This window comes from Schistocerca cancellata, chromosome 8 (assembly GCF_023864275.1).
Source record: "Schistocerca cancellata isolate TAMUIC-IGC-003103 chromosome 8, iqSchCanc2.1, whole genome shotgun sequence".
Lineage (NCBI taxonomy): Eukaryota > Metazoa > Arthropoda > Insecta > Orthoptera > Acrididae > Schistocerca > Schistocerca cancellata.
In genome coordinates, this window is record NC_064633.1 from 59,855,506 (window position 1) to 59,872,540 (window position 17,035).

Sequence of the window (17,035 nt, forward strand, 5' to 3'; positions counted from 1 at the left end):
AATTTACGTGACTAACGGACAGATATTTTTAATGAAAACGAACGGTGTAATCAGAATGCGTCGGATTTATTTATTTCCGAGGTAGTGATTAACAGTGCGCGTCCGATGGGCAAACCTTTTTGTGAATCACAGAATGACCAAATGGTCACACAAAACGTGACAATTGCAGGTACGCCATGAAACAGCACGGAGAATAGAGTAGGTAATATTGGCTTGGATCAAATGATGGCACTATTGCTACAAGAATTTGATGAAAAATTTGAACAACTTAATGAAAATAGTGAAAATCTCAAACAACAAAACAGTGAAAATTTCAAACAACTTAAGGAGAAACAAGACAACCTTAATGAAAATTTCAAACAACTTAGTGAACAGAACGAACAACTTAATAAAAAACAAGACATCCTTAATGAAAAATTAGACAACAATTCCAGACAGTTAAATGAAAAATTAGACAACAATTCCAGACAGCTTAGTGAACAGATTAGAGCCGTTGCCGCGCAGTGTCATAATACTAAGGAACAATTACGTGAGGAAATTGAGACTTGTGCTAGGAAAAGAAGTGAGGAAATTAGATCTGTTGCTCAAGAATTAAGGGATATGCAAACCGCTGCAACAGTATCACTTAGAGACGAAATTAGTGCAGTCGGTAAACAATGCTCTGAAAAGGCTACACAATTACGCGACGAGTTTAAATTAATGACAGCAGAACTTTCGCGCACAATGGATACAAAGATAGACGCGAAATTTGAACAACAGAACACTCAAATTGACGAACGTTTTAATCATCACCTACAAAACAGTGATACGCGTATCCGTAAATTTATACAGGATCAGAATAAAGTAAAACGACAAGTCATGGAAACAATTACTGCACAGAGACAGGAAGATAAACGTAAATTCTTTGCGAAAGCAAAAACATACGTAACCAACAATATTGCTACAGTGTCCGACGACATTAATACCATTAAACAGTTGAACACAGAATTACGTGATGAAATTTCTGATCTTGAATCAAAAACAGGTACACACACAGTAGATATTCAGACAGTGACAGACAGACTCGAACAATTAGAACTAACACAGGATTCTGATGACATCAAAGCTGACGTTAAAAAACTGAACGAAACCACACTTAAAATACAAAAACAGATTAATGCTTCTGACGCTAAAAATGATGATCAGGCAAAAATACTGACTGAAAAATATGATGAATTAGCCAGTCGTATTGACGTTATACACTCCTGGAAATGGAAAAAAGAACACATTGACACCGGTGTGTCAGACCCACCATACTTGCTCCGGACACTGCGAGAGGGCTGTACAAGCAATGATCACACGCACGGCACAGCGGACACACCAGGAACCGCGGTGTTGGCCGTCGAATGGCGCTAGCTGCACAGCATTTGTGCACCGCCGCCGTCAGTGTCAGCCAGTTTGCCGTGGCATACGGAGCTCCATCGCAGTCTTTAACACTGGTAGCATGCCGCGACAGCGTGGACGTGAACCGTATGTGCAGTTGACGGACTTTGAGCGAGGGCGTATAGTGGGCATGCGGGAGGCCGGGTGGACGTACCGCCGAATTGCTCAGCACGTGGGGCGTGAGGTCTCCACAGTACATCGATGTTGTCGCCAGTGGTCGGCGGAAGGTGCACGTGTCCGTCGACCAGGGACCGGACCGCAGCGACGCACGGATGCACGCCAAGACCGTAGGATCCTACGCAGTGCCGTAGGGGACCGCACCGCCACTTCCCAGTAAATTAGGGACACTGTTGCTCCTGGGGTATCGGCGAGGACCATTCGCAACCGTCTCCATGAAGCTGGGCTACGGTCCCGCACACCGTGAGCGCCACAATCAGGACTGCATACGACCGAGGCACACAGGGCCTACACCCGGCATCATGGTGTGGGGAGCGATCTCCTACACTGGCCGTACACCACTGGTGATCGTCGAGGGGACACTGAATAGTGCACGGTACATCCAAACCGTCATCGAACCCATCGTTCTACCATTCCTAGACCGGCAAGGGAACTTGCTGTTCCAACAGGACAATGCACGTCCGCATGTATCCCGTGCCACCCAACGTGCTCTAGAAGGTGTAAGTCAACTACTCTGGCCAGCAAGATCTCCGGATCTGTCCCCCATTGAGCATGTTTGGGACTGGATGAAGCGTCGTCTCACGCGGTCTACACCTCCAGCACGAACGCTGGTCCAACTGAGGCGCCAGATGGAAATGGCATGGCAAGCCGTTCCACAGGACTACATCCAGCATCTCTACGATCGTCTCCATGGGAGAATAGCAGCCTGCATTGCTGCGAAAGGTGGATATACACTGTACTAGTGCCAACATTGTGCATGCTCTGTTGCCTGTGTCTATGTGCCTGTGGTTCTGTCAGTGTGATCATGTGATGTATCTGACCCCAGGAATGTGTCAATAAAGATTCCCCTTCCTGGGACAATGAATTCACGGTGTTCTTATTTCAATTACCAGGAGTGTAGAAAATAATAATGACAGCAAATCAGACGATACTGCACCGATCTCGTTTAACCAAACACCTGAATTCCAAAATTTACAGCAGACCATCAATGAGATCGATTCGTCTAATAATAGATTACGTAGAAAGTTGTCAAGTTTACAGCAAGAAGTAACAGAGATGAAAAATGTTTCAGCGTTTAACACATCACAGCAGACGCCACTTTGCGAACAGTTGTCAGATTCACGCAGCGTGTATAATTTGGGTAATTTACAAAGAGTACGCGACTTAGATTTCGAACAGTCACAGTCAAACAGATTCCCATACAATCCTGAGCCTGTTCCGACATACAGAGACGATAATTTTGATTACAAACATTTTCTATCAGTGAGAAAATTTAAAGTATTTAAAAATGACAGAACACAGATTCACCCACTTCCCTGAATATGGAAGTAAATAGGAATATAAAAAAAGGGAGGAAGGTTTATCTGTTTAGCAAGAGTAATAGAAGGCAGATTTCAGACTATCTAACAGATCAAAACGAACTTTTCTGTTCCGACACTGACAATGTCGAGTGTTTATGGAAAAAGTTCAAGGCAATCGTAAAATGCGTTTTAGACAGGTACGTGCCGAGTAAAACTGTGAGGGACGGGAAAAACCCACCGTGGTACAACAACAAAGTTAGGAAACTACTGCGAAAGCAAAGAGAGCTTTACTGCAAGTTTAAACGCAGCCAAAACCTCTCGGACAAACAGAAGCTAAACGATGTCAAAGTTAGCGTAAGGAGGGCTATGCGTGAAGCGTTCAGTGAATTCGAAAGAAAAATTCTATGTACCGACTTGACAGAAAATCCTAGGAAGTTCTGGTCTTACGTTAAATCAGTAAGTGGATCGAAACAGCATATCCAGACACTCCGGGATGATGAAGGTATTGAAACAGAGGATGACACGCGTAAAGCTGAAATACTAAACACCTTTTTCCAAAGCTGTTTCACAGAGGAAGACCGCACTGTAGTTCCTTCTCTAAATCCTCGCACAAACGAAAAAATGGCTGACATCGAAATAAGTGTCCAATGAATAGAAAAGCAACTGGAATCATTCAACAGAGGGAAGTCCACTGGACCTGACGGGATACCAATTCGATTCTACACAGAGTACGCGAAAGAACTTGCCCCCCTTCTAACAGCCGTGTACCGCAAGTCTCTAGAGGAACGGAAGGTTCCAAATGATTGGAAAAGAGCACAGGTAGTCCCAGTCTTCAAGAAGGGTCGTCGAGCAGATGCGCAAAACTATAGGCCTATATCTCTGACGTCGATCTGTTGTAGAATTTTAGAACATGTTTTTTGCTCGAGTATCATGTCGTTTTCGGAAACCCAGAATCTACTATGTAGGAATCAACATGGATTCCGGAAACAGCGATCCTGTGAGACCCAACTCGCTTTATTTGTTCATGAGACCCAGAAAATATTAGATACAGGCTCCCAGGTAGATGCTATTTTCCTTGACTTCAGGAAGGCGTTCGATACAGTTCCGCACTGTCGCCTGATAAACAAAGTAAGAGCCTACGGAATATCAGACCAGCTGTGTGGCTGGATTGAAGAGTTTTTAGCAAACAGAACACAGCATGTTGTTATCAATGGAGAGACGTCTACAGACGTTAAAGTAACTTCTGGCGTGCCACAGGGGAGTGTTATGAGACCACTGCTTTTCACAATATATATAAATGACCTAGTAGATAGTGTCGGAAGTTCCATGCGGCTTTTCGCGGATGATGCTGTAATATACAGAGAAGTTGCAGCATTAGAAAATTGTAGCGAAATGCAGGAAGATCTACAGCGGATAGGCACTTGGTGCAGGGAGTGGCAACTGACCCTTAACATAGACAAATGTAATGTATTGCGAATACATAGAAAGAAGGATCCTTTATTATATGATAGCAGAACAAGCACTGGTAGCAGTTACTTCTTTAAAATATCTGGGAGTATGCGTGCGGAACGATTTGAAGTGGAATGATCATATAAAATTAATTGTTGGTAAGGCGGGTACCAGGTTGAGATTCATTGGGAGAGTCCTTAGATAATGTAGTTCATCAACAAAAGAGGTGGCTTACAAAACACTCGTTCGACCTCTACTTGAGTATTGCGCATCAGTGTGGGATCCGTACCAGATCGGGTTGATGGAGGAGATAGAGAAGATCCAAAGAAGAGCGGCGCGTTTCGTCACAGGGTTATTTGGTAACCGTGATAGCGTTACGGAGATGTTTAACAAACTCAAGTGGCAGACTCTGCAAGAGAGGCGCTCTGCATCGCGGTGTAGCTTGCTCGCCAGGTTTCGAGAGGGTGCGTTTCTGGATGAGGTATCGAATATATTGCTTCCCCCTACTTATACCTCCCGAGGAGATCGCGAATGTAAAATTAGAGAGATTCGAGCGCGCCGGAGGCTTTCAGAGAGTCGTTCTTCCCGCGAACCATACGCGACTGGAACAGGAAAGGGAGGTAATGACAATGGCACGTAAAGTGCCCTCCGCCACACACCGTTGGGTGGCTTGCGGAGTATAAATGTAGATGTAGATGTAGATTGGATACAACAATTCAGCTTTGCTTTTCCACCGACTTGGCCTGTAACACATAAACTTGAATTTATTTGTAGTTTTTTGGAAGGCGAACCGGCAACTCGTATGAGACCGATCGCGAGACAATGTTACTCGGTAGAAGAATTTCAGAATGCTTTTCTGTCAGCGTATTGGTCGAAGACGACACAGCGCGCAATTAAGGATCAATTAATTAGTTTACCAAATTATGAGAACTCAAATTTTTCCACTGCCACGCAATTTTTTGAACACATGGTCCAACAAAACCAGTACATAAGTGAACCATACAGTGAATCTGCACTTATTCAGTTATGTATCTCTAAATTACCACGGTCATTAAGAATGTCACTTTTAACAGGTCAGCAGAAGGAAAATATTTCGGCATTCAGAGATCTGTTACAGCTTTTGGAAGTACAGCAATCGGATTATTCCTTTATTAACAAAAATTTTTCATATAACAGCCAAGGTCAACAAACGTACAGCAATTACGATCAGCCGCGCAATTACAATAGCAAAGCTAATAGACGCTTCAGGAACGACAACCACCAGAATTCTAATAACAGGCAAAATTTTAATTATCAGTATCGACCAAATTATCAGCAAGAAGACCCACATTTTGGTAACAATAGACGTTTTTTACCACAACAGCATGAAAGTCAGCCGGTTAGCATACCTAACCAACAATGTAATGCACAAGGTCAACCAGGCTTTAATGTTTTGCCGCGTGCACGTATAGTCTCAGCTCCAACAAATAGTAACGCACGGCAGCAAGGAAATAACTACGTACAGAAAACACAATATTTCAATTCCCATCGCAATGCACCGTATAGGAATGACTATTACGACAGACGTAAAAATAATGAGCACAATTTTCAACGTACATTTAATAACAGTCGATCTTACGAACAGCAAAATCATCCACAGGAACATATTATCATGAATGAACCAGACAGCAGGTATCATCCAGAGCGTAATACGTCTGGAAGAAATAACAGAACCGTTCAAATAGTGGAAATGCCACAGCATCCTCCCGAAAATAATAGCACGTCAGATAGAATTTGACTAGATACTGTACAGATCGTATCTTCCAGTAACACAAGCACTACTTTAGACACGCATAATGTTGTTCACTAAAATGTTATTACTTTTGACGACATCAGAGGCACTCTTTTGCAGGAAAGACCAATTGTTCAGAAAACCATTTCACATCCTGTCATTAAAATTAAAATTGGTTCATCGAAATTTTCAGCAGTAATCGATTCCGGATCACCTATGTCAGTAATAAATGAAGAAACTTTCAACGAGTGTAACAAAGAGAATACCTATCCTACGCTACCATTAGGCAAAACGAAAGTGAAAGGAGCAGTATCGAGTAAAGGAGTAGACGTTAAAATACAGACGCATTTATCATTTTGTATTGCAGGTCACACATTTCACTCAAATTTTTGGATTGTTCCTTTATTGACAACAGACGTTATTTTAGGTACTAATTTTCTGGTACAACACGACGCAAATATTGATTTTCAAAATTCCTATTTAATGTTGATGGATGAAAATGTACAATTGGCTTTAGAATTTCAGCACTCTTTATCTGCGGAAGAACAAACAATTAACCGTACAGAGGTCATTTCTGCATCACGAAACATAGACTGTAATTCCACATTGTTCACGGATACGTACGTACACAACTATAATACTCCAGACGAAGCTGACTATGACATTATGCAGATGATTTCTGATAAAGTTAAACAGAGCAGTGCAAATACAGACGACGAACGCACGCAACTACACAAAATTCTTTTACAGCAAGCTCCAACTTTCGACAACATTCCTGGTACTATGTCCGGTTTTATGTATGAATTTCAAGTCAAACAGCACGATACATTTAGAGCCAAGCATTATCCCATTCCATATATCCATAGAGAACAAGTTAAGAAGGAATTGCAAGATATGCTCCAGCAAGGAATTATCGAACCGGCAGTTAGTCCGTACATAAACCCGTTCCATATTGTTAAGAAAAAGGATGGCTCACTTCGCCTCGTGCTTGATTCACGTCACATCAATGACATAATTATTAATGAAACAGATAGACCACAGACACTAGAAGAACTACTACAGAAATTTCACGGCACTGCTATTTATTCTACATTAGATCTGAAATCGGGATTTTGGCAAATTCAGCTCCATCCGAACTGCAGAAAGTACACAGCATTTCCCTGTTTTGGTGACTGTTATCAATTTTGTAAATTACCATTCGGTTTAACTATTTCTTCTGCAGTTTTTATTCGCGGTTTGAACACAATACTTCCGACAGTACTTAAAGACAGAATTACAACGTACGTAGACGACATTCTTATTGCTGAAGCTAACTGGTCTGAACACAATCTGATTCTTGAACAACTGTTGCAAACTTTTCGTGCACAAGGACTCACAGTTAATCACAGTAAATCGCATTTTGGCAAAACTTCTATAAAATTTCTCGGACATATAATTTCAGCAAAGGGCATTACGCCTGACCCGGAAAAACTTCAAGCTCTACGTGACATTACTGTTCCTACGACTAAGAAACAACTACGCAGCTTTTTGGGTTTAATTAACTTTTTTCGTAAATTTATACATTACTCTGCTTTAGACACCCCTAGATTATGCCAATTGACAGGGAAAAACACTATTTGGTCTTGGGATAGGCAAGCACATTCTGAATTTGTGAACCTGAAAGAAGCTTTGTTGAATGCACCACTTTTATCGCACCCAGATCTTACTAGAAATTTTTCCATTGCCACCGACAGTTCTAACACCGCTTTAGGCGTACATATTTTCCAGGAAATTGAAGAAGATGGTTGCATGGTAATTAAAAACATCGCTTTTGCAAGTCGCATTCTGTCACCTGCGGAAGGAAATTATTCTGTTACAGAACTTGACACATTATGTGTTGTCTGGGCTTTTACGAGATTTCGACAATTTCTTTATGGAGGACACACTACCGTTTACACAGACCACAGAGCGATATAGTTTTTACTTTCGGCTAAATTTACTCACGACAGATTAAGCAGATGGAAACTCTATTTGCAGGAATTTAATTTCACAATTGTTCATATTCCTGGCACACAAAATGTTGTAGCAGACGCACTATCTCGTTCTCTCAGCAACAATCAGCAAGACATCACAACCAACTTCTGCAAAGCAAATTTCAGCGTCATGTACATTCAACAAGTTGCATTTGAAAATTTCATTTCGTCGTCATTACAGGACATAGCACAAGAGCAGAGTAAAGACAACGTGTGGAAAGAAATTAAACACCTGTGGCAAGATAGGAATAATGTTACCATTAGAAACCATTACACTGTACGCAATGACATTCTGTTTCGCCGCTCTCATCCTGACAGCAACAACTGGTTATTATGCATTCCTGACGAACTGGTTAACAAATTAATCTGGTATACTCATTTAAGTTACGCACATTACGGAGCTAGAAAATGTTTTCTTATACTGAGACAGAACTGTTATTTTGCCAACATGGAGAAACGTATACGACGAGTTTTAGCGTCATGTAAAATCTGCCAGAAAGCTAAATCAGATACGACTTCACATATTCCTCCATTACATCCCACTGTACCTGTTAAATTAAGACACATGGCCGCTGTAGACATTTTTGGTCCGATTCCCAGAACTAATAGAGGTTTTTGCTACATCTTTGTCGCTGTTGAACTCACTTCAAAATTTGTTACCTTCACCCCGTTACGCAAAGCTACTGCTAAAACTGTTTCGGAAGCATTTGTAAAACATGTAGGGAATGTGTTGAAAGTAATTTCCGACAATGGATCACAGTTTCGATCTGCTATATGGACACGTATGTTATGAGCTAGAAACATTTCTCCGATCTATATATCCAGGTACCATGCTTCTTCGAACCCTTGTGAACGATTAATGAAAGAAATTGGTAAACTGTGTAGAATATACTGCCATAATAGACATATCGATTGGGACACACACATACACTCATTCCAGGATGTAATTAATTCCATACCAAATGAGTCCACTATGCTATCTCCGTCTGTTATACTGAAAAATGTTGAACCACATAACAAAATTAAAGAATTAGTAAACTTTCCTACATCTCGTCGACTACGACACCATGAAATAATTGACATTGCGCTGAACAACATCAAACGTGCCGCAGAGCGCCGGAGAAGACAACAAAAACAGGTTTGTACACGCCGTGACTTTCACGTTGGACAGAAGATATTAGTACGTGCACACTATTTATCCAACAAAATAAAAGGTAGGTGCAGTAAATTTGAACTTCTATACGCAGGTCCATATCGGATTCGCAGCATTCCTCACCCCAATGTTGTACACGTCGAAACTTTGAGAACCAGAAAAAGTAAAGGCAATCACCATGTCTCCAATATTAAACCCTTTATTGAATGAACATACTTTATGATTTATCACACTGTAATGCCATTTGCAGGTATTTATATGAACACTTACTGATGATTATCGTATTTTTCTTGGCAAGTGCCCGGCAAGGTAAGGTTAGCAGGTCGCTCTTCGTGTCGTTACACATCAGACCGTGCACATTTTTCCAGATAAACTTACGTATCTTATGAATAATTATGCAATTTTGCCTAGTGACATATTAATTTTATTAAATTCTGTCTCCATTAAAGTCTTTAATTCTCGCCTCTATTAACTACACAACATACAAGCTGAACACAAAGAAGGTCACATTTCTTGTCATCATTTATATGTATGTACGATTGTTTTCCTGTTTTGTTTGTATGCACTATGAATTAGTTAAGATATAGCAAACACCAGTTGACTTTGACATTTTTGCCTTATGATATCACAACATCGTGACTATCTTTACATTTTTTGCTGCTGCCTTATGATATTCTGTGTACATATTTGCATCTAAACACTGTCTATACTTTTTGACATAATACGTTTTCTGTCATGCTATGCTGTATGCTTAATTATATCACTATAAACCAGTTTTTATCTAATGGGTATATGAATTAAATGCAAGACATTAATCTTTGTTCATCATTTTCAGAAAGAAATAACGTGTAAACGAAATAAATTAAACAGACATGGGAATTTCACCTTCGGAATGAACGAAAGAAATTGCAATACCTAGTGAGGAAGAGTAAATGGATCAGAATTAACAAGCATTAACAAGAATATACTATACGCATCGTAGAATAGCAGTCTTAACTAATTTTTTCTTTCAGAATACGACGCGATTGATGCTGGCTGTCAGACAGAACTACACGTCTTAGTTTTAGTGATGAAATATGATAGAAATAAGGAATAGTTGTATAATGAATAATGAAGTGACTTTTTTGCAGATGATAATGAATGGTGATGAATAATGATGAAGAATATGCTACTATGGATAGTGAAGTTTTTCTTTACAGGTGATGATAATAATGGAGTTATGGTGATATGGATAATGAAGTTTTTCTTTACAGATAAAAATAATGATGAGGTTTATATATTTGATGTTAGTTAAGAGATACTATGTAGTTATTTAAGAACTTGTTGCAGTTCGTTTTGACAGTATGTGTTATATCGTATGGTAATATGACTGAAGGTTTTGGAAAGGACAGCTAGAGAACATATATATTTTTATACACATTTCACTACCTGTTAATTCGAAGTTCACTACTTTTCAGCATAATATGCGTTTCTTCTTTCAGTTTCATAATCCATTTTGTGTATTTTGCAGGAGAAATTATTCATGAAATTCATGTGGTATAAATACTTGTTTATTAAACCTATGTCGTTTATGAATGTGATCACATATACTCTACTTGTTTCACAACCTTGCTACAGATGACGAATGACGTTACACATCTTCATTTGCAGCGAAAACTCAAAAGCAAACAAAGTAATTACCAGTTCCAAATAATGCTACTAGATTAAGAGAGTTCTGAATAATACTGATCAGCTCTGAATAGTATGTCACTTCAATAATGACTTCTGAATAATACAAAAAAAAATGCTTTGTAACTGGCCAATGAATGCCACTGTTTATTGTAATAAGATTACTTATAGTGTCCATGATTACTAATTATGTATAAATGCCATGCCAATAATTAACTAGCCGGCCGCGGTGGTCTAGCGGTTCTGGCGCTGCAGTCCGGAACCGCGGGACTGCTACGGTCTCAGGTTCGAATCCTGCCTCGGGCATGGGTGTGTGTGATGTCCTTAGGTTAGTTAGGTTTAAGTAGTTCTAAGTTCTAGGGGACTTATGACCTAAGATGTTGAGTCCCATAGTGCTCAGAGCCATTTGAACCATTTTGACCCAATAATTAACTCATTTTGAATAATGACTTCTGAAGAATACAAAAAAAATGCTTTGTAACTGGGCAATGAATGCCAATGTTCTCTGTAAATGACTTGTGATGGTTTGCAATTAGGCCATGAGTGCCAATGTTCTCTGTAGAACCACGCATGAACATTATTCTGTAATACTACATACATGGTACAGAAATGTTCAATAACTGGGCAATGAGTGCCACCAACTACTAGTGTAATTCTCAATGAAGACTAGCATGTGACTTAGTGTCCTTCACCTTCTGACCTAATTACCTGGAATTACTGCAATATCCGTTTGTCCTGTATATCCTCATGATCATGGAGCACTATATTTGGTTTTTTGCACTAATTCTACATTGCTGTAAGAGACAAGAACGTGGTATTGACACGATATACTGTCCACCACCATGAGCGATGAAGATGCTATTATGGTCCCACTGTTTGGTGTACCTAATGTACTACAAAAGGGATAACATGGAATATTACTACGACATTTCAGTGTCTTGGCTACGCTGACTAATACTTCTGGGAAAAGAACTTTAGATTGCCTCACTTGGTGTTGTGCTTCTGTAGAAAGATATGGACTTTCAGTGCAGCTGCGTGCAACCTAAAGTGCTACAACCATGATGCAATCCTTCCCTTTCCTATCCTAATTCTTGTAACATAGTAAAGAAAAGTATATACAGTACATGTACATTTGTGTCATTTGTTAGTATGATTTGTATTCATTGCCTTTACATTTTGTGATTTCCTGATATGTTCTAAACTACAGTGCATGTGCCCTTTTGTCATTTTGTTAATATGATTTGTATCCATTGCATATACATTTTGTGATTTGCTGATATGTTCTGAACTACAGTGCGTGTGCACTTTTTGTCATTTGTTAACATGATTTGTACTCATTCATATACATTTTGTGATTTCCTGATATGTTCAGTACTACAGTGCGTGTGCACTTATGTCATTTGTTACTCTTTGTATATACATTTGTCTTTGCTTGATATGTTCTGTACTCAGTGCATGTGCACTATATTTACTTCATGTTCTACACCTGTATATATCTGTATATTCTGTGATTGTAAAGTTAATTAATTATGAAAAATTTGTTGCTCATGGCAAGTCCAAATGACTCACCATCGCTGCCAAATTTTTGCCCCCCCCCCCCCCCCTCCCAGTGGAGGGTTATGAAACACGTAAGTATTCATTACCAGCGATGGCGAGGCATGACAGAATCTCTGACCAGAGAGTTATGTATCGTGGCTAGTCTGCGCTTGACCGCGCGAGACGACAGTTGCGTGTAGCGAGTCGGCAGGAACAGTTGTACTCTGTCTGTAGTAGTAGTCAGTCGACAGTAGTAGCGAGTGGACGGTTGTACTGAGCGGGCGTCGGCATGCGTCGACGGCGTGCTGTTCTTCCGAATCTGGTCAAGTTTGTGGTGGACGATGTGTATTATTGTTGAAGGTAATGAAGCAGCATTGCGCTCAGCTAATAACGTATGTTAATTGTAATTAATTTGTTCAAAAAAATGATGCCCCAATAATAACTTTTTATAAAGTAACTCATTTAAAGAAAAAGATTCATTTCAAGCTAAATAATATTTCCTATGCATTCCCTCCAAGAATCAAAATTAAATATAGGCCAGCATTGCACGGAGCTGTGCCGAAAAATAAGAGCAGATATAGATACAGTTTTACTGAGGTAAGAATTTATCAGGTTTAATTATTTGTGTTGAGATGTTACATTCAGTTCATCGTTCATCATTTAATTAACATTATTGTGGGTTTTATGAGAATTGTTCATTCGTTAATGTTTGTGGAGAGTTTACATTTGGGCCATTATTATTCTTTAATTTTGCAAGCAGGTTACGCATGGCTCATTTTATTATTCAGTTAGTATTGACTAAAACATTATTGCTGGGAGGTTACACTCCATACAAATACTTTCAGAAACGACTTCCTGACAGCTAAATCAATACTCAATGTTAACAAATTTCTCTTCTTCAGAAACGCTTACCTTGCCATTGCCAGTCTACCTTTTATATCCTCTCTACTTCGACCATCGTGAGATATTTTGCGCCCCAAATAGCAAAACTTCTTTACTGCTTTAAGCGTCTCATTTCCTAATCTAATTCCCGCAGCATCATCCGATTTAATTCGACTACATTCCATTATCCACGTATTGCTTTTGTTGATGTTCATCTTATATCCTCCTTTCAAGACACTGTCCATTCCGTTCAGCTGCTCTTCCAGGTCCTGTTCTGTCTCTGACAGAATTACAATGTCATCGGCGAACCTCAAAGTTTTTATTTCTTCTCCATGGATTTTAATTCCTACTCCGAATTTTTCTTTTGTTTCCTTTACTGCTTGCTCAATATGCAGATTGAATAGCATCGGGGAGAGGCTACAACCCTGTCTCACTCCCTTCCCGACCACTGCTTCCCTTTCACGCCCCTCGACACTTATTGTGGTGTCACCGCCAGACACCACACTTGCTAGCCTTTAAATCGGCTGCGGTCCGCTAGTATACGTCGGACCCGCGTGTCGCCACTATCAGTGATTGCAGACCGAGCGCCGCCACACGGAAGGTCTAGAGAGACGTCCTAGCACTCGCCCCAGTTGTACAGCCGACTTTGCTAGCGATGGTTCACTGACAAATTACGCTCTCATTTGCCGAGACGATAGTTAGCATAGCCTTCAGCTACGTCAATTGCTACGACCTAGCAAGGTGCCATTATCATTTGCTATTTATCTTGTGATGCATGTACCGTCAGACCGATGTTCACCAATTGTGGATTAAAGTTAAGTATTCCAACAGCTACGACCTTTTTTTGCTAAAGTCTAACTTCCTTAAATGTTCCAGACCAAACGCCAGCCTGCGTGAGCTTAACGCGTGCCTTTCAGCTACCAATCATACTGGCTTGCCTGTCTTGCCGAGTCACAACACTTATAACTGCCATGTGGTTTCTGTACAAATTGTAAATAGCCTTTCGCTCCATCGTACACCTAGTGATACAGACTTCTACATCCTTACACATGTCCTCTAGCCAAACCCCGCTTAGCCATTTTGCACTTCCTGTCAGTCTCATTTTTGAGACGTTTGTATTCCTTTTTGTCTGCTTCATTTACTGCATTTTTGTATTTTCTCCTTTCATCAATTAAATTCAATCTCTCTTCTTTACCCAAGGATTTCTATTACAACTCGTCTTATTACCTACTTGATCCTCTGCTGCTTTCACTATTTCATCTCTCAAAGCTACCCATTCTTCTTCTACTGTATTTCTTTCCCCTATTCTTGTCAATTGTTCCCTTATGCTCTCCCTCAAACTCTGTACAACCTGTGGTTTAGTCAGTTTATCCAGGTCCCATCTCCTTAAATTCCCACCTTTTCTCAGTTTGATCAGTTTTAATCTACAATTCATAACGAACAGATTGTGGTCAGAGTCCACATCTGCACCTGGATTTCTCTTACAATTTAAAAGCTGGATCCTAAACCTTTGTCTTACCATTATATAATCTGTCCGACACCTTCTAGTATCTCCAGGCTTCTTCCATGTATACAACCTTCTTTTATGATTCTTGAACCAAGTGTTAGCTATGTTTAAGTTTTGCTCTGTGCAAAATTCTACCAGGCGGCTTCCTCTTTCGTTTCTATCCCCCAATCCATGTTCACCTACTACGTTTCCATCGCTTCCTTTTCCTACTATCGAATTCCAGTCACCCATGACTATTAAATTTTCGTCTCCCTTCACTAGGTGAATAATTTCTTTATCTCATCATACATTTCATCAATCTGTCCGTCATCTGCGGAGCTAGTTGGGATATAAACTTGTACTACTGTGGTAGGCATGGGCTTCGTATCTATTTTGGCCACAATAATGCGTTCAATATGCTGTTTGTAGTAGCTTACCCGCATTCCTTTTTTTCTATTCGTTATTAAACCTACTCCTGCATTACCCCTATTTGATTTTGTATTTAGAACCCTGTATTCGCCTGACCAGAAGTCTTGTTCCTCCTGCCACCGAACTTCACTAATTCCCACTATATCTAACTTTAACCTATCCATTTCCCTTTCTAAATTTTCTAACCTACCTGCTCGATTAAGGAATCTGACATTCCACGCTCCGATCCGTAGAATGCCAGTTTTCTTTCTTCTGATAATGACATCCTCTTGAGTAGTCCCCGCCCGGAGATCCGAATGGTGGACTATTTTACCTCCGGAATGTTTTACCCAAAGGACGCCATCATCGTTTAATCATACAGTAAAGCTGCATGCCCTCGGGAAAAACTACGGCCGTAGTCCCCTTCCTTTCAGTCCTTCGCAGTACCAGCACAGGAAGGCTGTTTTGGATAGTCTTACAAGGCCAGATCAGTCAATCATCCAGACTGTTGCCCCTGCAACTACTGAAAAGGCTGCTGCCCCTCTTCAGGAACCACACGTTTGCCTGGCCTCTCAATAGATACCCCTCCGTTGTGGTTGCACCTACGGTACGGCTATCTGTATCGCAGAGGCACGCAGGCCTCCCCACCAACGGCAAGGTCCATGGTTCATGGGGATTTGTGCATTTTAGACATCTTTACTGGATATGTTTGTCTTGCCTTTGTCCATGCTGATACCTCGCAAAATATAAAAAAAAAGCTTTTCAATACCCTTCGTATATGATGGGATGTTCTAGTTTTGTCGATACTAGGTCGTGGTGTAAGGCATACAATGTGTGGACAAAGATAAGGAAGAAAAGAAGACGCAACAGATTACCATGACTAGTACGGTATAGGGAAACCGTTGGAATACGGAACAACTTCGAGTCGTCTCGGAAGGGATAAATGCATGCTCAGTATAGTTTTCAAGAGTATCTTTTACGATTTTCCCTCCAAAATAGCAGTAAGTTGAGGTACCCATGATGGCGATGGATAGCGATCACATGCCGGCCGCAGTTGTCGAGCGGTTCTAGGTGCTTCAGTCTGGAACCGTGTGACCGCTACGGTCGCAGGTTCGAATCCTGCCTCAGGCATGTCCTTAGGTTAGTTAGGTCTCAGTAGTTCTAAGTTATGGGGGACTGATGACCTCAGATGTTCAGACCCATAGGGCTCAGAGCCATTTGAACCATAGCGATCAGGCGCGCTTTTCTCCGAAGTTGAACACAAAGGCTCCGTAAAATTGTGGTTTTGTGACTGAAGTGGCCATGGTAGATGCGGCACACACACCTCGTGGTCGCAAAACCAGACCTGGACGATACAAGCTTCGGGAACAGGGACCCTTTCGCCTTGGAATACAGCACCACCATTTGGAAACAAACATTGTACAGTGCGGATGGACGTGATCAGCCAAAATGATCGTATAATTCATGTCAGTAATGAGACATTCCAGAGTGATCATAGAGCCATCGCAGACGAGAGAAGACGGGGGTGGGCGAAGTTGAGGGGGCGGGGCAAAATTCCTGGGACTCAATTGTCATGTGGGACCCAAGTCTCTCAAGAGCTCGGATCCCCAAGGTTCTCAGCTGGCAAATATCTGACTGCTATTGTAAAATAAGTTTGTTATCATACTGGGTTACAGAACTTGTCCAAATATCTCAACATTCAAAAGTCAACGGTTCATACACTACTGGCCATTAAAACTGCTACACCTCGAAGATCACGTGCTACAGACG